This window comes from Mobula birostris, chromosome 18 (genome assembly GCF_030028105.1).
Source record: "Mobula birostris isolate sMobBir1 chromosome 18, sMobBir1.hap1, whole genome shotgun sequence".
Lineage (NCBI taxonomy): Eukaryota > Metazoa > Chordata > Chondrichthyes > Myliobatiformes > Myliobatidae > Mobula > Mobula birostris.
The window spans coordinates 4,939,161-4,963,326 of NC_092387.1; the positions used below are offsets into that span (position 1 = coordinate 4,939,161).

The window sequence follows — 24,166 nt, forward strand, 5'->3', positions numbered from 1 at the left end:
GTGGATGTGAAGATGATTGGTGGGATTGTGGATGTGTTGACGATTGGTGGGATCCTGGGTGTGTAGATGATTGGTGGGATTGTAGATGTGTAGATGATTGGTGGGATTGTGGATGTGTAGATGATTGGTGGGATTGTGGATGTGTAGATGATTGGTGGGATTGTGGATGTGTAGATGATTGGTGGGTCTGTGGATGTGTAGATGATTGGTGAGATTGTAGATGTGAAGATGATTGGTGGGATTGTGGATGTGTAGATGATTGGTGGGACTGTGGATGTGTAGACGATTGGTGGGATTGTGGATGTGTAGACGATTGGTGGGATTCTGGATGTGTAGACGATTGGTGGGATTCTGGATGTGTAGACGAATGGTGGGATTGTAGATGTGTAGACGATTGATGGGATTGTGGATGTGTAGATGATTGGTGGGATTGTGGATGTGTAGATGATTGGTGGGATTGTGGATGTGTAGATGATTGGTGGGATTGTGGATGTGTAGATGATTGGTGGGATTGTGGATGTGTAGATGATTGGTGGGATTGTGGATGTGTAGATGATTGGTGGGATTGTGGATGTGTAGATGATTGGTGGGATTGTGGATGTGTAGATGATTGGTGGGATTGTGGATGTGAAGATGATTGGTGGGATTGTGGATGTGTAGATGATTGGTGGGATTCTGGATGTGTAGATGATTGGTGGGATTGTGGATGTGTAGATGATTGGTGGGATTCTGGATGTGTAGATGATTGGTGGGACTGTGGATGTGTAGATGATTGGTGGGTCTGTGGATGTGTAGATGATTGGTGGGATTGTAGATGTGAAGATGATTGGTGGGATTGTAGATGTGTGGATGATTGGTGGGATTGTGGATGTGTAGATGATTGGTGGGACTGTGGATGTGAAGATGATTGGTGGGATTGTGGATGTGAAGATGATTGGTGGGATTGTGGATGTGTAGATGATTGGTGGGATTGTGGATGTGAAGATGATTGGTGGGACTGTGGATGTGTAGATGATTGGTGGGATTGTGGATGTGTAGATGATTGGTGGGACTGTGGATGTGTAGATGATTGGTGGGATTGTAGATATGTAGATGATTGGTGGGATTGTGGATGTGTAGATGATTGGTGGGATTGTGGATGTGTAGATGATTGGTGGGTTTCTGGATGTGTAGATGATTGGTGGGATTCTGGAGGTGAAGATGATTGGTGGGATTCTGGATGTGTAGATGATTGGTGGGATTGTAGATGTGTAGATGATTGGTGGGATTGTGGATGTGTAGATGATTGGTGGGATTGTGGATGTGTAGATGATTGGTGGGATTGTGGATGTGTAGATGATTGGTGGGATTGTGGATGTGTAGATGATTGGTGGGACTGTGAATGTGAAGATGATTGGTGGGATCGTGGATGTGTTGACGATTGGTGGGATTCTGGATGTGTAGACGATTGGTGGGATTCTGGATGTGTAGACGATTGATGGGATTGTAGATGTGTAGACGATTGATGGGATTGTAGATGTGTAGACGATTGGTGGGATTGTGGATGTGTAGATGATTGGTGGGATTGTGGATGTGTAGATGATTGGTGGGATTGTGGATGTGTAGATGATTGGTGGGATTGTGGATGTGTAGATGATTGCTGGGATTGTGGATGTGAAGATGATTGGTGGGACTGTGGATGTGTAGATGATTGGTGGGACTGTGGATGTGTAGATGATTGGTGGGACTGTGGATGTGTAGATGATTGGTGGGATTGTGGATGTGAAGATGATTGGTGGGATTGTGGATGTGTAGATGATTGGTGGGATTGTGGATGTGTAGATGATTGGTGGGATTGTGGATGTGTAGATGATTGGTGGGATTGTGGATGTGAAGATGATTGGTGGGATTGTGGATGTGTAGATGATTGGTGGGATTATGGATGTGAAGATGATTGGTGGGATTGTGGATGTGTAGATGATTGGTGGGATTGTGGATGTGAAGATGATTGGTGGGATTGTGGATGTGTAGATGATTGGTGGGACTGTGGATGTGTAGATGATTGGTGGGATTGTGGATGTGTAGATGATTGGTGGGATTGTGGATGTGTAGATGATTGGTGGGATTGTGGATGTGTAGATGATTGGTGGGATTGTGGATGTGTAGATGATTGGTGGGACTGTGGATGTGTAGATGATTGGTGGGATTGTGGATGTGTAGATGATTGGTGGGATTGTGGATGTGTAGATGATTGGTGGGATTTTGGATGTGTAGATGATTGGTGGGATTGTGGATGTGTAGATGATTGGTGGGATTGTGGATGTGTAGATGATTGGTGGGATTGTAGATGTGTAGATGATTGGTGGGATTGTAGATGTGTAGATGATTGGTGGGATTGTGGATGTGTAGATGATTGGTGGGACTGTGGATGTGTAGATGATTGGTGGGATTGTAGATGTGTAGATGATTGGTGGGACTGTGGATGTGTAGATGATTGGTGGGATTGTGGATGTGTAGATGATTGGTGGGACTGTGGATGTGTAGATGATTGGTGGGATTGTAGATATGTAGATGATTGGTGGGATTGTGGATGTGTAGATGATTGGTGGGATTGTGGATGTGTAGATGATTGGTGGGTTTCTGGATGTGTAGATGATTGGTGGGATTCTGGAGGTGAAGATGATTGGTGGGATTCTGGATGTGTAGATGATTGGTGGGATTGTAGATGTGTAGATGATTGGTGGGATTGTGGATGTGTAGATGATTGGTGGGATTGTGGATGTGTAGATGATTGGTGGGATTGTGGATGTGTAGATGATTGGTGGGATTGTGGATGTGTAGATGATTGGTGGGACTGTGAATGTGAAGATGATTGGTGGGATCGTGGATGTGTTGACGATTGGTGGGATTCTGGATGTGTAGACGATTGGTGGGATTCTGGATGTGTAGACGATTGATGGGATTGTAGATGTGTAGACGATTGATGGGATTGTAGATGTGTAGACGATTGGTGGGATTGTGGATGTGTAGATGATTGGTGGGATTGTGGATGTGTAGATGATTGGTGGGATTGTGGATGTGTAGATGATTGGTGGGATTGTGGATGTGTAGATGATTGCTGGGATTGTGGATGTGAAGATGATTGGTGGGACTGTGGATGTGTAGATGATTGGTGGGACTGTGGATGTGTAGATGATTGGTGGGACTGTGGATGTGTAGATGATTGGTGGGATTGTGGATGTGAAGATGATTGGTGGGATTGTGGATGTGTAGATGATTGGTGGGATTGTGGATGTGTAGATGATTGGTGGGATTGTGGATGTGTAGATGATTGGTGGGATTGTGGATGTGAAGATGATTGGTGGGATTGTGGATGTGTAGATGATTGGTGGGATTATGGATGTGAAGATGATTGGTGGGATTGTGGATGTGTAGATGATTGGTGGGATTGTGGATGTGAAGATGATTGGTGGGATTGTGGATGTGTAGATGATTGGTGGGACTGTGGATGTGTAGATGATTGGTGGGATTGTGGATGTGTAGATGATTGGTGGGATTGTGGATGTGTAGATGATTGGTGGGATTGTGGATGTGTAGATGATTGGTGGGATTGTGGATGTGTAGATGATTGGTGGGACTGTGGATGTGTAGATGATTGGTGGGATTGTGGATGTGTAGATGATTGGTGGGATTGTGGATGTGTAGATGATTGGTGGGATTTTGGATGTGTAGATGATTGGTGGGATTGTGGATGTGTAGATGATTGGTGGGATTGTGGATGTGTAGATGATTGGTGGGATTGTGGATGTGTCGATGATTGATGGGATTGTGGATGTGTAGATGATTGGTGGGATTGTGGATGTGTAGATGATTGGTGGGATTGTGGATGTGTAGATGATTGGTGGGATTGTGGATGTGTAGATGATTGGTGGGATTGTGGATGTGTAGATGATTGGTGGGACTGTGGATGTGAAGATGATTGGTGGGATTGTGGATGTGAAGATGATTGGTGGGATTGTGGATGTGTAGATGATTGGTGGGATTGTAGATGTGTAGATGATTGGTGGGATTGTAGATGTGTAGATGATTGGTGGGATTGTGGATGTGTAGATGATTGGTGGGACTGTGGATGTGTAGATGATTGGTGGGATTGTAGATGTGTAGATGATTGGTGGGACTGTGGATGTGTAGATGATTGGTGGGATTGTGGATGTGTAGATGATTGGTGGGATTGTGGATGTGTAGATGATTGGTGGGACTGTGGATGTGAAGACGATTGGTGGGACTGTGGATGTGAAGACGATTGGTGGGATTGTAGATGTGAAGACGATTGGTGGGATTGTAGATGTGAAGACGATTGGTGGGACTGTGGATGTGCAGACGATTGGTGGGACTGTGGATGTGTAGATGATTGGTGGGATTGTGGATGTGTAGATGATTGGTGGGATTGTGGATGTGTAGATGATTGGTGGGATTGTGGATGTGTAGATGATTGGTGGGACTGTGGATGTGTAGATGATTGGTGGGATTTTGGATGTGTAGATGATTGGTGGGATTCTGGATGTGTAGATGATTCCACAACCTATGGATTCACTTTTGAGGACTATACAACTCATATTGTCATTATTAATTTATAATTATTATTTGTGTTCTGTATTTGCACACTTTATCTTCTTTTGCACATTGGTTGTTTGTCAGTCTTTGTGTGTAGTTTTTCATTGATTCTATTGTATTTCTTTGTTCTATTATGAATGCTTGCAAGAAAAAAATCTCAGGGTGACAATAACTTATTTGATAATAAATGTATGTAGAACTTTGACCTTTAGAGGTTTGTGCAGACTCTGACAGGATGCGGAGCTGGGCTGAGAAGTGGCAGGTGGAGTTCAATCCAGAGAAGTGTGAAGTACTCTTTTCCATAGATGCTGCCTGGCCTGCTGAGTTCCTCCAGCATTTTGTGTGTGTTGTTTTTACCTCCAGCATCTGCAGATTTTCTTTTGTGTGTGAAGTGTGAAATGATTCACTTTAGAAGGTAGGGCACAGGGATATTGGAGGGTTTCTTAGCAGTGTGGAGAAACACAAGAATCTTAGGGTCAAGATTCTTCAAAGTTGCCGTGTAAACTGATGGGCTGGTTAAGAAGACACATGGTATGTTGGCCTTCATTAGTTGGGGGATTGAGTTCAAGAGCAATGGAGTATTGATGAGGAAGCTTTGGAGAGGGTGCAGAGGAGATTTACCAGGATGTTTCCTGGATTAAAGGGCATGTCTTATGAGGAAAGGTTGAGTGATCTAGAGTTTTTTCTTTGGAGCGAAGGAAGATGAGACATGACTTAAAAGAGGTGTAAAAGATGATAAGAGGTATAAATTGAGTAGACAGCCAGAGGCACCTTCCCAGGGCAGAGGATATAATTTTATAAGGTGATTAGAGGGAAGTGTAGTGGGTGTCAGAGGTAGGATTTTTTACACAGAGTAATGGGTGCAGGATACACCCTGGCAGGGGTGGTGGTGGAGGCAGATACATTAAGAGACCATTAGATAGGCACGTGGATGATAAAAATGGAGGGCTATGTGGGAGGGAAAGGTTAGACTCATCTTAGAATAGACTAAAAGGTTGGCACAACATCGTGGGTCGAAGGGCCTGTACCCTGCCGTATTCTGTAAGCCTACACAGGACAGAGAAAAGATGGGGGCAGCAACAGGGCCAATGAAGCAGCAGGAAAATTCCGGGGTATCCCCTTTTGAACCAAACGGATTGCTTAATGACTGGGAACTGGGAAATGGGGATGTTCAGAAGGACTGGGTTATCCATTTCTGACACGTAGGACCACAAGCACAACACTGGCCTTCACTGTAAGAAGGATGTATGATAAAGTCTAGCTGCCATTACACAGGGTCTCGGTGGGAGCACTGGCCCAAACATTCGAGAACAAAGTCAGTGAGTCTGGAGGTAGAGGCCTGAACGTCATTGCCCATGGGCTAGCGGGCCCAGAAGACAGAGGAACAATGTCTGTGAGTCCAGTCCAAAGGCTGGACATTGGAAGCCTGATGTTTACGAGTCTGAGAGTCCGTGGCCAAGGACTGGAGGCCAGCCTGTGTGTGATTGGGTCGATAGGAGCGTAGGGAAGAGGCTTGTTTGTTGTTGCTTGTCTTGCACTGCTGAAAAGGAGGGTCATGACCTGTTGGTGCCAGAATGTGTGCTGACATCCATGAGTGTATGTGTTATTAAAACGAATACAGTACAGTAATGCCCTTCACCGGGTGTTTCGATGTGATCAATAAACAAAGAAACCTGAATCTGAATCTGAGAACAGACAGTAGTGGGGGAGTGTAGCACCAGATGGCACAGCCTCAGAACTGAGGGATGTTCATCTAGAAAAGAACTGAGGAAAAATTTCTTTAGCCAGATGGTGGTGAATCTGGAATTCACTGCCATGGACCAGTGCAGGCCAGGTCATTAGGTATATTTAAGGCAGAGGCTGATAGGTTCTTGTTTAGTCAGGGTGTCAAAGGTTGCAGGGTGAAGGGGGTTGAGAGGGATAATAAATCAGCCATGATGGAATGGCGGAGCAGACTCGAGGGGCTGAATGGCCTAATTCTGCTCCTATGTGTTAAAGTCTGACTGTATCCAGTTCCATTCTCCTAACCTAATGTGGACATGTCTGCAGATTCACCAGGTTATTTGCTGGATTGCTGGGCTTCAGTCAACCCAAATCTCTAGTCTTCGGTGTTTTGAATAATAATCTCACTGAGAAGCACCATATCCCCCTGGGCCAGGTGGGAAGGTGTAATTCAGGGTCGGGCAGAGCTGGGCTGGGTCAGGCAGGGTCGGGCAGGGTTGGGAAGGGTCAGGGAGGGTCGGGCAGGGTAGATTCTAGGTCGGGCAGGGTTGAGCGGGGTAGATTCAGGGTTGGGGTTGATAGATTCCGGGCTGAGCAGTGTCGATGCAGGATCGACATTTCCCTAGCTGGATAACAGAACATTACATAACATTACAGGCCCTTCGGCCCATGATGTTATGATGACCTTTTAACCTACTCAAAGATCAATCTAACCTTCTGTCCCGCAAAGCCCTCCATTTTCCTATCATCCGTGTACTGCCTTAGATTCTTTTAAATGCCCCTAATGTAACTGCCTCTACCACCACCCCTGGCAGGCAATTCCACGCATCTGCCAGTCACTTTCCCTGTCATCTCTCCTACACTTTCCTCCACTCTTCTTAAAATTATGCTCCCTGGTATCAGCCATTTTCCTCCTGCAGAAAGAGTCTCTGGGTGCCCACTCTAACTCTGCCTCCAGCAGGCAGGATCTGCCTTTCAAGATACGGGCACATCACTTGGGACTGACGACAGGAGGGAACCTTTTCAATTCCCTACCCATGGGGGTGGTGAAACAAAGACTGAGAGAGTTCTGGGCACTAGAGGAACAAAAAACAAGAAGTTGAGGGAACAGCCTAGTCCGTCACAGGTAAAGCCCTCGCTACCATTGCGTAAATCTTTTGCTGCTATTGCACGAAAGCGGCATCCATCATCAAGGACCCCCACCATCCAGGACACGTTCTCTTCCCACTGCTGCCATCAAGAAGAAGGCACAGGAACCTCAGGACCCACACCTCCAGGTTCAGGAACAGTTCTTACCCCTCAACCATCAGGCTCCTGAACCAATGGGGATAACTTCAAACAACTTCACTGAACTGTTCCCACAACCTTTGGACTCACTTTCAAGGACTCTTCATCTCATGTTCTCGATAGCCATTTCTTATTTATTCATGATTGTTATTATTTTTAATTTGTACTAAACTGAACTAAATTGAAAACTCCTGGTTTGATGTTGATATTCTGCGTGTTGTTCACTCGCTTTTTGCTGTTTGCGCAATTTGTTCTTTTTTCTCACGTGATCGGTGTTTGATGTTTTCTTTCAACAGATTCCATGGAGTTTCTTAGTTTTGCAGCTGTCTGTGGGAGGATGAATCAGAGTTGTATTCTGTATACATACTTTGATAATAAATGTACTTCCAATCTTTGCAGAGTTTGTTGTCTTTTGCACATTGGTTGCCTGTCCTGTTGGGTGGGGGTCTTTCATTGATTCCATTGTGTTTCTTGTATTTACCTGAATGCCTGAAAGAAAATGTATCTCAGGGTTGTATACACTGACATATGGTGGTGACATGTATGTACTTTGCTAATAAAGTTGTATGAAGAGGGAAAGAGTTAACACAGGTGAAAGGTCAGCCAGGACTTTAGTGAATGGTAGGGAAGGGTTCGGGGCCGAATAGCCTTCTGATGCTGTTCCTTGTGCTCCTGCCAGGGGGTGCTTGCAGCAGCTGAGGAATCCTGAGCCTTGGCGGTTGAACCAAGGGTTGTCAATGTCCACTAGGCCAAGCCATCCCTTCCAGGGTAGCCTCAGTCCAGCTGTTGCACCTCGCTAATGTGGCTGCTCACCTCAGGGCAGCAGCTAGTGCTGCTGCCTCCCAGCCCCAGAGACTCAGCTCAATCCCAATCTCTGGTGCTCTCTGTGTGGAAGATGCACATTCTCCTGGTTTCCTCTGATCTCCCAGAGACGTGCAGGTCACTGGGTTAAATAGCTGCCGTGTGGTTGGCGGAGGGGAATTGATTGGAACGTCTGGGCAAGGAAACGGCATTGGTGTACACAGAACAGTACAGGAACAGTACAGGAACAGGCCTCTTGGCCCACAATGTTGTGCTGATCTAATGAAATTACTATCAAATGCCCAACTAAACGACAGCTTCTGCCCACACAATGTGCATTTCCCTCACATTCATGAATCTATCTAAGAGCATCTTGAATGCACCTTTCATACTTTTCTTCACTACTGCCCCAGGTAGTGTATTCCAGGCATCCACCACTCTGTGTAAAAAACTTACCCCTCACATCTCCTCTGAAATTACCCCCTCTAACCCTCAAAGAATGCCCTCTGGTATTATTTATTTCTATCCCTGGAAAACGATTCTCCCTGTCTACTCTATCTCTGCCTCTTATAATCTTATAAACCTCTATCAGATCTCCCCTCAGCCTTGAGAGCTACAGAGAAAACTACCAAAAGCTTGTCCAATCTCTTGTTACAGCACATGCCCTCTAATCCAGGCAACATCCTGATAAACTTCTGCGCCCTCTCCAAAGCCTCGACATCCTTCCTATAGTGGGCTGTATGCAACACTTTGGATGAGACCTAACTAGAGATTTATAAAGATGCAACACAGCTTGCTGACTCTTGTACTCAATGCCTTGACCAACAAAGGCAAACAGGTCACTTGCCTCCTTAACCACCCTCCAACAAGTGTAGCCAATTCCAGGGAGTGATGGACTTGGGGCCAAGATTCCTCGACACATCAACACCAAATAACTGGTTCAAGATTGTTCCCAGCTATTTCCAGTACACAAGTGCAAAGAACAAAATAATTGTTACTCTCGATCCGACGTAGCTCAAACAAAATTCAAAAGATCAGGAACACGATAATAATGTAAAAAACCCAATAAATACAAATAGATCAGATAGCTTACATACATACATTGATTGTATGTCCATAAAGTGATGCTACGTGAAGAAGGGTCTGATGAATGGTCTCAGTCTGAAACATCAACTGTTTATTCATTTCCATCGATGCTGCCTGACCTGCTGAGTTCCTCCAGCATTTTGTGTGGTGTTGCTCTGGACTTCCAGCATCTGCAGAATCTCTTGTGTTTATAAAATAAAATAAAATTATGATGGGTATAGATAGAGTGAATGCAAGCAGACTTTTTCCACCGAGGCAAGGGGAGAAAAAAACCAGAGGACATGGGTTAAGGGTGAGGGAGGAAAAGTTTAAAGGGAACATTAGGGGGGGGCTTCTTCACACAGAGAGTGGTGGGAGTATGGAATGAGCTGCCAGACGAGGTGGTAAATGCGGGTTCTTTTTTAACATTTAAGAATAAATTGGACAGATACATGGATGGGCGGTGTATGGAGGGATATGGTCCGTGTGCAGGTCAGTGGGACTAGGCAGAAAATGGTTCGGCACAGCCAAGAAGGGCCAAAAGGCCTGTTTCTGTGCTGTAGTTTCTATGGTTCTATGGTTCTAAATGGGTAGCTGGTGGTCAGCATAGTCCCTGTGGGCTGAAGGGACTTTCCTCAAGCTTGCATCGCTGTAACCTGTCTGGCACTCTGTCCCTGCTCTGGGGTGATAACCCCACCCCTCCTTACTGCTCTCTCAGTATAGGCCGCAGGGAGCTGCTTGTCCCCGGCACCAGGAGACAGCTTTGAACATCAGTGAGGAAACGTGGTGGCGGGGTCCCACCCGCCACGGAGCGGTGCATCGTTAGGGAGAGTTAATCAGATTATACCCCTGGTTGGAGTAATTCCTTGGGCAACTGCTTGAGATAATGAGTTGAACTTGTGCATAATTGCATCACTTACAACAAGATAAATGAATTGTGCAGCAACCAGCTTGAAAAGATCCTATCAGCTTTTAATTCAGTTTCCAACAATAAATCAATTGTTAATTTGTTGCCTGTTGCATTAATCAACACAAAACCAATTGAATCTGTTCCTACTACTCATTTTCTGTTCAGCCAGACACATGAACTTCCATTTATAACACATCCTTAATGGGGCAAAGGAACATCCCTTTCATCAGAGAGGAGAGGATGCGGGACAGACCAGTTGGAAATACCTCTGGGAGCTTGCTTCAGGAGAGGTGTGGGAAGGAAGGAGAGGGTGTGGGAAGGGAGGAGAGAGTGTGGGCAGTGGTTCTACACTGGTGGAGGAACAATTAGTGCTAGGAAAGGACTGCAGGAGTGTTAGGCTTTGGGATGCTTGTCAGGGTTACAAATAAAGAAAGCCAGAACTAAAGATTAAGAGTGGGGAAGTTAAAGTAAGAACAACACACACACAAAATGCTGGAGGAACTCAGCAAGTCAGGCAGCATCTATGGAGAGAAATAATTTCCTTCTATAGATGGAACAAAGAACATACAGCACAGTACAGGCCGTCCAGCCCATGATGTTGTGCCAACCCCTTAACCTACACTAAGACCAATCCTTCCTTCCCATGTTGCCCTCTATTTTTCTTTCATCAATGTGCCTATCTAAGAGTCTTTTAGATGTCCCTAATTTATCTGCACCTACCCTTAGCAGGGTGTTCCACACACCCAGCGCCCTCTGAAAAAAAAACCTTACCTTTGACATCCCTCTTATATTTTCCTCTAATCACCTTAAAATTGTACCCTCTCACATTAGCCATTTCTGTAATGAGTAAAAGGTTCTGGCTGTCCACTCTATCTATGCCTCTTGTCATTTTATACACATCTGTCAAGTCACCTCTCATCCTCCTTTGCTCCAAAGAGAAAAGCCCTACCTCGCTCAGCATCTCCTCATAAGACATATTCTCTAATCCAGGCAGTACCTTGGAAATCTCCCATGCACTTTCTCTAAAGCCTCCTCGTCCTTTCTATAAGAAGGTGACCCGAAATGAACACAATACTCTGTGTCGTCCAACCAGGGTTTTATAGAACTGCACCATTATCCCGAGGCTCTTGAACTAAATTCTCTGACTAATGAAGGTCAATATAACTTCTTAACCATCCTATTAATGTATGGCAAATTTGAGGGATCTATGCACCTGGACCCCAAGACCCTTTTGTTCCTCCACACTGTTAAGAATTCTGCCATTAACCTTGTATCACTACAAGAGATTCTGCCTTCAAATTCGACCTTCCAAAGCATTCTACTTTTCGACTCAATTTAGTGCCATAAGAAATCTTAGATATGTTGCAAACTCGGTCCCCTCTTCCAAATCATTAATGTAGATTGTGACCAGTTGCGGGCCCAGCACCAACCCCTGAGGCAGTCCATTTATCATTTACTGCCAACCTATTTATCCCAACTCTCTGCTTTTCATGCTAATCCTCTATCCATGTTTATTGTTAAGCCTTTTATGTGGCTCCTTATCAAATGCCTTCTGGAAATCCAAGTATACAACAGCCACCTGTTCCCCTCTAGCAATTCTGCTCAATATATCCTCAAAGAACTCCAGTAAGTTTGTCAACTAGGACTGCCTTCATGAATCTATGCTGTATCTGCCTGAAGGAACCACTTCTGTCTGACTATCTCACCATTTCTTCTTTAATGATAGCTTTAAGCATTTCCTGATTACAGATGATAAGCCAGCTGGCCTATATTTACCACCTTAAGCCCATATCCTTTTTTTAACAGTGGCGTGTCATTTGCTAACTTCTAGTCTCCCCACCCGGAGTCCAGAGGATTTTGGTAAATTAACAATATAAATTATCACAAACACACCTACTATGACCTCTGCCATTTCTTTCAATACCCTGGGATGCATCCCATCAGGACATGGAGACTTGCCTGTCATTAGGCCCACAAGTTTGCTCAGCACAACCTCTTTAGTGATAGCTATTGTATCGAGGTCCTCACCTCCCATTGCGTTCATAACATCTCTCTTTGCCATGTTAGACGTGTCCTCCAACATAAATTAGTTGACCAACATAAATTAGTTGTTAAAGGCCTTGGCCATTTCTATATTACTCAATTTTCAATCCCCTTTCCCATCTTCTCAGAGACTTATGTTCACTTTGGCCACCCTTTTCCATTTTATATAATTAGAAAAACTTTCGCTAACTTTTTATATCTTGTGCTACTTTACTTTCATAATCTAATGTCCCTTTCCTCATTGCTTGCTTAGTGGTTCTTTGTTACTGTTTAAAGTTTCCCCAATCTTCCAGTTTCCCACTACTCCTGACAACTTTGTAAGAATGAGCTTTTAGTTTGATGCCTTTTAATTTTCTTAGTTAGGCTGGCTCTCCCCATCCTTACTATCCTTGCTTTTAACTGGAATATACTTTTGATGAGCATGGTGAAAGATTCCCACTGTTGCTCAACTATTCCACCATATGGCCTATGTTCCCAGTCTATGCCAGCCAGTTCCTCCTTCATTCCTTTAATGAGATATAATACACTGTTTTTTGATAACCATCAACTCCATACAACTTTATCTAATAGATAAGTCTTTTATGCCAGACCTTATCAAACACCTGGCAATCTGAGTATACGACATCCACTGTTCTCCCACTGTAAACTGCACTCATTATATCCTCAAAGAACTCTAGTGAGTTTGTCAAACTGGAGTTGCCCTTCATGAATCCATGCTGTATCTGTTTCACTATTTTGCTCTTACTGATAGCTTCAAGCATTTACCTGACTATAGCACTGTGAAAAATTTCTTTGCAAGTCTTCCACTGTTCCTCAAATATCCCAGAAATGTTTTGTATTCCCAGTCTATGCTAGCCAGCCCTTCTCCAGAAGCCGCAGAGGGTTGTAAATCTAGTCGGCTTCATCTTGGGTACTAGCCTACAAAGTACCCAGGACATCTTTAGGGAGTGGTGTCTCCGAAAGGCAGAGTCCATTATTAAGGACCTCCAGCACCCAGGACATGCCCTTTTCTCACTGTTACCATCAGGAAGGAGATACAGAAGCCTGAAGACACACACTCAGCGATTCAGGAACAGTTTCTTCCCCTCTGCCATCTGATTCCTAAATAGACATTGAACCCTTGGACACCACCTCACTTCTTAAATATACATTATTTCTGTTTTTTGCACAATTTTTAATCTATTCAATATATATATACTGTAATTGATTTACTTATTTAATTATTACTATTATTATATTTTTCTTCTATATTATGTATTGCATTGAACTGCTGCTGCTAAGTTACCACATTTCACGACACATGCCAGTGATGATAATCCTGATTCTGATTCTGATTTTAACTCCATTGTAATCTCCCTTGTGCAGTAAAATACAAGGGAGATTACACTGGTTCAGATTGAACTATCTCACCTTCCCCATTTGTATGAAGAATTCAATATATCTCTTTCCAGGGGAATCCCTAACTACAACGTTGCTAATTTACCTGTCATATTGCACAGGGCCAGATCTAAGATAGCATTTTCCCTTGTAGGTTCATGAACATACTGTTCAAGAAAGCTATCACAGATGCATTCTATGAAGCCTTCCCCAAGACTGCCTCGACCAAGTCGATTTGCCCAATCAATGTGCAAGTTAATGTTTCCCCATGACAACTGTCATTTCATTTTTACACCTTTAAGATGTTTGCATCATGCACCTATGACAAAGTTCTTTCAGAGGCTGGTGATGAAACATTTCAACTTCTGCTTGAGAAGCAACTTGGATCTGTCGCCATTTGCCTACCGACACAACTGGTCCACAGCAGATGCCATTTCATTGGCTCTTCACTCAACCCAGAAACATCTGGACAGCAAAGATGTAGACACCAGGATGCTCTTCGTCAACTACAGCTCAGCATTCAATACTATCATCCTTTCAAAACTAATGAATAAGCTTCAAGAACTAGGCCTCAATACCTTCTAGTGCCATTGATCTTTGATTTCCTCACTTGTAGACCCCAGTCAATTCGGATTGGGAACATCTCCTCCACAATCTCCATCAGCACAGGTGCACCACAAGGCTGTGTGCTTTGCCCTCTGCTCTACTCGCTTTATACTTATGACTGTGTGGCAAAGCACAGCTCCAATGCCATATTTAAGTTTGCTGACAATACTACTGTTCTAGGCCAAATCAAAAGTGGTGATGAATCAGTATATAGGAAGGAGACTAAAGATCTGGCTGAGTGGTGCCATAACAACAACCTCTTACTCAATGTCTGCAAGACCAAGGAGTAATTATTGACCTCAAGACGAGGAAACCAGGGGGTCCATGAGCCAGTCCTTGTTGGGGAGCAGTGGTGGAGAGGGTCAGAAACTTTAAATTCAATTCCTTGATGTTATTAATATCAGTGGACCTGTCCTGGGCCCAGCACATAAGTGCAATTATGAAGAAAGCATAGCAGTGCACCTACTTCCTTAGGGGTGTATGGAGATTTGGCATGACATTCAAAACTTTGACAAACTTCTATAGATGTGAGGTCTGGCTCTTGAACCGGGGGGATAACTTCACTCACCCCATCACTGAACTGATCCCACAACCTGTGGACTCCACCTCATGTTCTCGATATTTATTGCTTATTTATTTATTATTATTATTTCCCTTTATTTGTGGATTTTCAGTTTGTATTTTTTTTTTATGCACATTGGTTGCTGGCTGTCCTGTTTGGTGCTGTCTTTCGTTGATTCTACTGTGTTTCTTGTATTTACTGTGAATGCCCAGAAGAAAATGAATCTCAGGGTTGTATATAGTGACATATATGAACTTTGATAATAAATTTGCTTTTAACTTTGAACTTCGTACTTTGAAGCGGGTTCTGTGTACTTGTGGAAATCCTGTCAGATCTTGGAAGCAGTGAAAATCAGGCTTGATGCATTCAGCTCTTCTGAACTATCAAAGCTGCAGATCCCAGTAAACACTTCCCTTGATAACACGTTCAAGGCTGATATTCAAGATTTAAGTTACTGGGAGAGAAGAAAAATATTAAGGCTTTAACAAAATGCTAATCCCAATTACTATCTCCCTGTGCTGTTAACGAGACTCATCAATTTCCAAATCCAACCAACCCTGGTCTTCCAAAATCTGTTGTAACAAGTCCCCAGTTCTCCCCTACCTTTCTCTCCCACCTCTCATCCCAACCACCCTTCCCTATCCTTCCTCCCTTGGACCTTCTCTACCATAGCCTCCTCTCCTCTCCTCTCACCACCCCCCCCCCCACTTCAGTATCGGTAGAATGATGAGATAGAGGGGCAGAACGAAGCCGTTGACTGTGCATCACCATTCAATCATGGCTGATTTATTTTTCAACCCTATTCTCCTCTCTTCTTCCCATAACCCTTACACCCCTTTACCAATCAAGAACCTATCAATCTCTTTGCTAAATATTTCAGTGGCTTTGGCAGAGTACTCTATTCCACAGACTCACCTCCCTCTGAGTGAAGAAATTCCTCCTCATCTCAGTTCTAAAGGGATATCTCTTTGTTCTGAGGCTGTGACCCCAAAACTGGACTCTCCTACTAACTGAAGCTCTCCATATCTAGTCTTCTTAGGACTTCCAATAGGTTTAAATGAGAAATCCCCACATGCTTCAAAACTCCAGTGAGTACCGGCTCAGAAGTATCAAATGTTTCTTACACCTGGGATTCCTGGGCTGATTCTTGTGAACATACTCTGGACCCTCTCCAAGGCCAGCATGTTCTTCCTTAGATATGGGGTCCAGAATTGCTCACAATATTCCAGCTGCAGTCTGATCAGTGCCTTACATAAGCCTTGCTTTAATGTTCTAATCCACTCAAAATTAATGCTAACATTACACTTCCCTTCTTTCCTACAGGCTCAACCTGCAAATTAACCTTTAGGGCAGGAGTTCTCAAACGGGAGTCCATGGACCCCTTGCTTAATGGTATTGGTCCATGGCATAAAAAGGTTGGGAACGCCTGCTTTAGGTAACCCAGAATGATACTTCTTAAGTTCCCTTGCCCCTCTGATTTCTTAAGTCCTCGCCAATGAGAAAATAGTCTACTTCTTTATTCTTCTGAGCGAAGTGCACAACCCTGCACTTAACTTTATCCTATACCATCTGTCACTTCTAACCCGTCCTCCTGCAGACTTCCTGCTTTCTCAACACTACCTACCCCTCCACCGATCTTTGTATCATCTGCAAACTTGTCACAAAGCCATCGATTCCTTCATCCTATTATCATTAACATATTATGTGGCTCAAAACTTACCCCTGTGGAACTCTACAGTCACAAGCAGCCATCTCCTTTTATCCTCACTCACTGACTTCTGCCAGTCAGCTAATTCCCAATCCATGCAAGTAACGCCATGACCTTGTTAAGCAGTCTCGTGTGCAAAACCTTGTCAAAGGGCTTCTGAAAATCCAAGTAAACAACATCCACTGACTCTCCTTTGTCTATCCTGCCTGTTATTTCTGCAAAGAGTTCCAACAAACTTGTCAGGCAAAATCTCCCCTAAACAAAGCAAGCTTTGCCTTATTTTTTATCAGATACTTCCAAGTACACCAAAATTTCAGTCTTAATAATCAATAAAATACTCTAAAATCTTAGCAGCCACTGAGATCAGGCTAACTGTGGGATGATCGTCGAAAAGTTTGTGACTGAATTGACTGAAGTTTGTTTGTGGAAGCATAGAACAGTACAGGCCCTTCAGTCTGACCTTTTAACTTACTCTAAGATCAAGCTAACCCTTCCTTCTGACATAGCCCTCCATTTTTCTTTGATCCATGTACCTCGCATAGAGCCTCTGAAATGCTCCTAATGTTGGTGCCTCTTCCACCACCCCAGCAGTGTGTTCCACTCACCACTCCGTGTAAAAACTTACCTCTGACATCGCCTATACTTTCCTCTGATCTTAAAATTATACCCTCTCATATTAGCCATTTCAGCCCTGTGGAAATTTCATTGGCAGTCCACTCTATCTTCTTGTAACCTCTATCAAGTCATTCTCATTCTTTTTCACCCTAAAGGGAAAAGCTTTCCTCACATAACATGCTCCCTAATCCAGGTAGCATCCTGGTAAACCTCCTCTGCACCCTCTCCAATGCTTCCACATCCTTCCTATAATGAGACGACCAGAAATGAATACAATATTCTAAGTTTGGTCTAACCAGAGTTTTACAGAGCTGCAACATGGCTCTTAACCTCAGTCCCATGACCAATGAAGGCCAACACACCATGTGCCTTCTTGACTCCCCCCAATAGATAAATAGATACTTTATTGATCCCAAAGAAAATTACAATGTCACAGTCGCATTACAAGTGCATGGATATAAATGTCAGCAGAGAAGTAGAAAGAATAAACAAATAAGTTACAGACTAACAGGAGCAGGGGACAGGGGTCATCATTTCCCCAGCTATAGGTTGACTCATTATCGAGCTTAATGGCCGAGGGTAAGAATGACCTCATATAGCACTCTTTGGAGTAGCACAGTTGTCTTAGTCTATTACTGAAAGTGCTCCTCTGTTCAGCCAAGGTGACGCACAGAGGGTGAGAAACATTGTCCGGAACTGTGAGAATCCTCCGTAGGGTCCTTTGTTCTACCACAGCCTCCAGGGTGTCCAAATTGAGTCGTATAACAGCCCCAGCCTTTCTAATCAGTTTATTGAGCCTGTGTTGATGAATGAGGGAGAATCTCACTGAAACCTATCAGATATTGAAGGACCTAGATAGAGTTGATGTAGAGAGGATGTTTCCTATGGTGGGAGAGTCTAGGACCAGAAGGCACAGCCTCAGAATAGAGGTCCGTCCTTTTAGAAGAGAGATGATGATTCTTTTTTAGCCAGAGGGTGGAGAATCTATGGGCTTGATTGGCACAGACTGCTGTGGAGGGCAAGTCATTGCGTTTAGATTGATAGATTCTTGATTAGTCAGCACGTCAAAGGTTACGGTAAGAAGGCATGAGAATGTATTTGAGAGGGAGAATAAATTAGCCATGATGGGCCGAATAGCCTAATTCTGCTACGGGGTATTATTCCCTGATGGTCTTTACAGATGGACTGGAAGTGACAATAAACAATCTTGAATCCTGAATGGATATACAGGATGCTGATATAGATGGTGCGACAGTGATGTGACACACGCCCATGGGGTTGTGCTGATACAGACTTACCTCTGATGGGGGAAACACAACATCCATTGTCATGGATCCTCACTGTCCCGATCCCCAGCTTCTGACAGCTCCCATCGGGCAGGTGGTAGAGAAACCTAAAGTCCCACACCACCAGGTTCAAGAGCAGCCACTGCACTTCAACCATTTGGTACTTGAACAAACCAGTACAACCCAAGTCACTACCACACCATAGCAACACTATGACCACTTTGCAATAGTTTTATTTTCTTTCCTGTAAACTTTATACTTTATGTTTCCCTTGACTGCTGCTTCTCTGATGATCTGTGTCTGTGATGCTGCTTGTTTGATGATCTGTGCCTGTGATGATGCCTGATGATCTGTACCTGTGGTTGCCTAGCTGATGACCTGTATCTGCAGTACTGCCTGTGTGATGATCCCCATCTGTGATGCTGCCTGTCTGATGATCTGTGTTTGTGATGCTGCCTGATTGATGATCTGTGTCTGTGATGTTGCCACATGATCAGTACCCTGTAGTTGCCTAGTTGATGATCTGTATCTGTGATGATGTCTATCTGATTACCTGTGTTTGTGATGCTGTCTGTTGATCTGTGCCTGTGTTTGCCTAGCTGATGATTTGTGTCTGTGATGCTGCCTGTCTGTTGATCTGTGACTGTGGTGCTGCATGTTTGATGACTCGTACCTGTGATACTGCCTGTCTGATGATACGTATGTATCTGTGACACTACCTCTCTGATGATCTGTGTCTGTGATGTCTGCTTGTCTGATCATCCGTGTCTGTGATGCTGCATGTCTGATGATCAGTTTCTGTGGCTGCCTGTCTGATGAGCTGTGCCTATAGATAACTAGCTGATGTCTGTGTCTATGATGCTGCCTGTCTAATGATCTGTGTCTGTAATGCTACCTGATGATCTGGGTCTGTTGCTTCCTGACTGATGATCTGTATCTTTGAAGCTGTCTCTCTGATGATTTGTGCCTGTGCTTTCCTGTCTGATGATCTGTATCTGTGTTGCTGGCTATCTGAGGATATGCTCCTGGAGTTGCTCGTCTGATGATCTGTGTCTGTGATGCTGCCTATCCAATGATAATAAAGATAGTGTGCAGTCAGACTGTCAGAAAGGGCAGGTAGGTGATGGGACATAGTTGCTCCAACAGGTTGAGTGTCAGTAATTTAGGGATGCAGAATCAAAAAGGGTAGCAAATACGGTACTCAATGTGTTATACCTCAATGCATGGAGTATAAGAAATAAGGTAGGTGATCTTGTTGCACTTTTACAGATTGTTTGGTATGATGTTGTGGCCATCACTGAATTGTGGCTGGGAGCTGAATGTCCAAGGTTACACTTTATATCAGAGAGATAGGAAGGTAGGCAGAGGGAGTGGCGTGCCTCTACTGGTAAAGAATGGAATCAGATCAGAAGAAAGATGTGACATAGGATCGGACAATGTTGAATCCCTGTGGGTTGAGTTAAAAAACTGCAAAGGTAAAAGGACCCTGTTGCCAGTTACAGGCCTCCCAATAGTGGCTGGGATGTGGACCATAGATTATAACAGGAAATAGAAAAGGCAATGTTATGATACTCATGTGAAATTTTAACATGCAGATCGATTGGGAAAATCAGGTTGGTAATGGATCTTAAGAGAACGTGTTTGTCGAATGCATAAGTGATGGCTTTTTAGAGCAGTTTGTCAATGAGCCTGCTAAAGGATACTGGGATGGGTGTTATGTAATGAACCAGAAGCCATTATGGAGCTTAAGGTAAAAGAACCCTAATGAGTCAGTGATCACAATATGATTGAGTTCAACTTGAAATTTGATAGGGAGAAAGTAAAGTCTGATGTAACAGTATTTCAGTGGCGTAAAGGAAATTACAGTGGTATGAGAAAGGAGTTAGCCAAAGCAAATTGGAAGGAGCTACTGGCAGAGATGTTAGCAGAGCAACAATGGCATGTGTTTCTGGGAAAAATGAGGAAGGTGCAGGGCATGTGTATTCCTAAAATGAAGAAACACTTAAATGGTAAAATAGTAAAACCATGGCTGACAAGGGAAGTCAAAGCTAATGTAAAACCAAAAGAGCAAACATCAGTGGGAAGATAGAGGATTGGGAAGATTTTTTTTAAACCTGCAGAGAGCAACTAAAAGAATCAGTAGAAGGGAAAAGATGAAATATGAAAGTAAGCTATCAAATAATATCAAAGTGGATAGTAAAAGCTTTTTCAAGTATGTAAAAAATAAAAGAGAGATGAGAGTGGATATAGGACCGCTAGAAAATGAGGCAGGAAAATAATAGCAGGGAACAAGGAGATGGCAGATGAACTAAATGAGTATTTTGCGTCATTCTTCACTGTGGAAGACACTAGCAGTGTGCCAGATGTTGTAGTGTGTGAAGGAAGAGAAGTGGGTGCAGTTACTGTTACAAGGGAGAAAGTGCTCAAAAAGCTGAAAGACCTAAAAGAACATAAGTCACCCAGTCTACATGAACTACACCCTAGGGTTTTAAAAGAGGTAGCATTAGAGATTGTGGTGGCATTAGAAATGATCTTTCAAAAATCATTGGACTCTGGCATGGTGCCAGAGGACTGGAAAATTGCAAATGTTGCTTCACTCTTTAAGAAAGGAGCAAGGCAGCAGAAAGGAAACTATAGACCAGTTAGCCTGACCTCAGTGGTTGGGAAAACGATACAGTCATTTGTTAAGGATGAGGTGATGAAGTGCTTAGTGACACAGGACAAGATAGGACAAAGTCAGCATGGTTTCCTTAAGGGAAAATTTTGCCTGATAAACCTGCTGGAATTCTTCAAGGAGATTACAAGTAGGATAGATGAAGGAGATGCAGTGGATGTTGTATATTTGGACTTGCAGAAGGTCTTTGACAAGGTACCACACATGAGGCTGCTTACCAAGTTAAGAGCCTATGGTATTACAGGAAAGTTACTAAGATGGCTAGAGCACTGGCTGATTGGTAGGAGGCAGCGAATGGGAATAAAAGGATCCTTGTCTGGTTGGCTACAAATGACTAGTGGTGTTCCTTAGGGTTAGTGTTGGGACCACTTCTTTTTATGCTGTATATAAATGATTTAGATGATGAAATGGATGGCTTTGTTGCTAAATTTGCAGATGATACGAAGATTAGTGGAGGGGCAGGTAGTGTTGACGAAACAGGAAGGATGCAGAAGGACTCAGACAGATTAGGAGAATAGGCAAGAAAGTGGCTGTCATGGTCTGGTCCGTGAAGCCCACATTCCGGTTCACGGTCCAGTCCGTGGACTCAGGACTCCGGGTCTTCCAGCTGTCCCTTGTTTGAGTTAATCATAGGCACCTGATTTCCATCTTTGGGCTTGCAGTATAAGTAGCCTTGGGGTTGAGTGTGGGCTGCTGGTTTGTCTTGTCAGTCCCCCTTGGAGCAACCTGCTGATGGAAGGCTAGTGAACCATTTGTGACCTCTAGGCCTGGTTGGAGGACCACTGCTTCATGGAGCCTTGTTGCCACTTGTTGGAGTAGTCTTTATGGTATGGATTTGGCTGTTTCCCAGGCCAGCTGAGTGGCTGCCAGGCACTCTGAGCTAGGTAGGGATCAGGCTGTTTCTGTAGCCAACTGAGGTTGCTGGCTGAACTGAGACTTGGAGCAGAGATGGAACTGTCTGTTGTTCTTTGGTGTTTGTCTCTTCTTGTCCTTGCCTCTGTGGGGTAAACTAGCTGTTTTGCTGTTGCCCTGTGGAGGGTCCTGTCTTGTCTTGTCCTTGCCTCTGTGGGTAAGTTAGGCTGTTTTGCTGTTGCCCTGCGGGGGGACCTGGCTTGTCTTGTCCTTGCCTCTGTTGGTAAGTCTGGCTGTTCTGCTGTTACCTGATGGAGAGACCTGTCCCACCTTGGTGTGGAGATGAAGTTGAGTCCTGGCTTGTTGAAGGATAAGTCCTGGCTCTATGTTGATGTTCAGTTCCCAGTTTGTCTCTGAGCTCCAAGAACCCAAGCCTCGAGGACCCCGCAGCCAAGCCTCGAGGACCCCGCAGCCAAGCCTCGAGGACCCCGCAGCCAAGCCTCGAGGACCCCGCAGCCAAGCCTCGAGGACCCCGCAGCCAAGCCTCGAGGACCCCGCAGCCAAGCCTCGAGGACCCCGCAGCCAAGCCTTGAGGACCCTGCAGCCAAGCCTTGAGGACCCTGCAGCCAAGCTCAAGGCTCAAGACCCAAGACCCCAGCCTCAAGCCTCTAGAGCTAAGACCCCAGCCTGTCTCCAAGCTCAGGCCTCTAGACCATAGCCATGTCCCGTCCTGAAGCCATGTCATATCCTTGCCTAGTTCTGGGGTCTGAGCCAGAGGCAAGACCCAGGTTCTGGGTCCTTGTCCAGTCTCTGGCTTGGAGTCCAAGCCCTGGCTCCTAGCTCTCTTGTCCAGTCCTGTTCTGGGTTCCCAGTTTTTGTGTCTATGTCCTAGGCCTCACCCTGTATTCTAGTCCATGGTTCCTAGTCCTGGTTCTGCTTTCTCTAGCCCAAGTCTGCATTCTTGTTCCTGCTCCTTGACTAGAGTAGGGATGTGACAGGATTCAGGCAAGTCCTATTCCTTGTACTTCAGTGTCTGTGTCTTGCATTTGGGTCTGTTCCCAGCACCCCATGAGACAGAAACAAATGAAATATAATGTTGGAAAGTGCATGGTCATGCACTTTGGTAGTAGAAATAAATTTGCAGACTATTTCCTAAATGGGGAGAAAATCCAAAAATCTGAGATGCAAGGGGACTTAGGAGTGCTTATGCAGAACACCCTGAAGGTTAACTTGCAGATTGAGTCAGTGGTGAGAAAGGCAAATGCAATGTTAGCATTTATTTCAAGAGGTCTAGAATACAAGAGCAGCGATGTAATGTTGAGGCTTTATAAGGCACTGGTGAGGCCTCACCTTGAGTATTGTGAACAGTTTTGGGTTCCTCATCTCAGAAAAGATGTGCTGGCATTGGAGATGGTCCAGAGGAGGTTCACAAGGATGATTCTGGAAATGAAAGGATTATCATATGAGGAACATTTGCTAGTTCTTGGTCTGCACTCACTGGAATTTAAAAGGATGAAGGGGAATCTCATTGAAATTTTTTGAATGTTGAAAGGCCTGGACAGAATAGATGTGGAAAGGATGTTCCCATGGTGGGGCAGTCTAGGACAAGAGGGCACAGCCTCAAGACAGAGGGGCATCCATTCAAGACAGATGTGGTGAAATTTCTTTAGTTGGAGGGTAATGAATTTGAGGAATTTATTACCACAGGCAGCTGTGGAGGCCAGGTCGCTGGGTGTATGTAAGGCAGAAATTGATAGGTCTTTGATTGGATATGACATCAAAGATTACGGGGAGAAGGCCAGGAGCTGGGGTTGAGGAGCTGATAATAAAAAGGATCAGACATGATTGAATGGCAAAGCAGACTCGACGGGCCAAATTGCCTCGTCCTGCTCCTTTGTCTTGTGATCTATTTGTATTTGCAGTGCTTCCTGTCTGATGATCTGTGTTGGTGATGTTGCCTGTTTGATGATCCATGTCTATGACGCTGCTTGTCTGATGATCTGTGTCTGTGATGTTGCCTGTCTGATGTGCCTGTCATTTTATCTGTGCCTGTAGTTGTGATCTG

General features: G+C 44.4%; 1 protein-coding gene across 3 annotated transcripts in view; it reads right to left on the bottom strand.

Annotated features, from left to right (window-relative positions):
- LOC140211782 (leucine-rich repeat and immunoglobulin-like domain-containing nogo receptor-interacting protein 1) overlaps positions 1-24,166 on the bottom strand; it is a 55,437-nt gene that overhangs the window by 16,009 nt on the left and 15,262 nt on the right. The window contains exons 2-3 of one of the 3 annotated variants that reach the window (XR_011889586.1): positions 9,505-9,670; positions 7,725-8,091 (exon numbers count right to left, since the gene is read on the bottom strand). The exons of 1 other annotated variant lie outside the window; for it this stretch is intronic. The gene's annotated coding sequence lies outside the window, so the exon portion shown is untranslated. Of the gene's footprint in view, positions 1-7,724; positions 8,092-9,504; positions 9,671-24,166 lie in introns of those variants that run through there. One more of the 3 variants, XR_011889585.1, reaches the window with a different exon arrangement.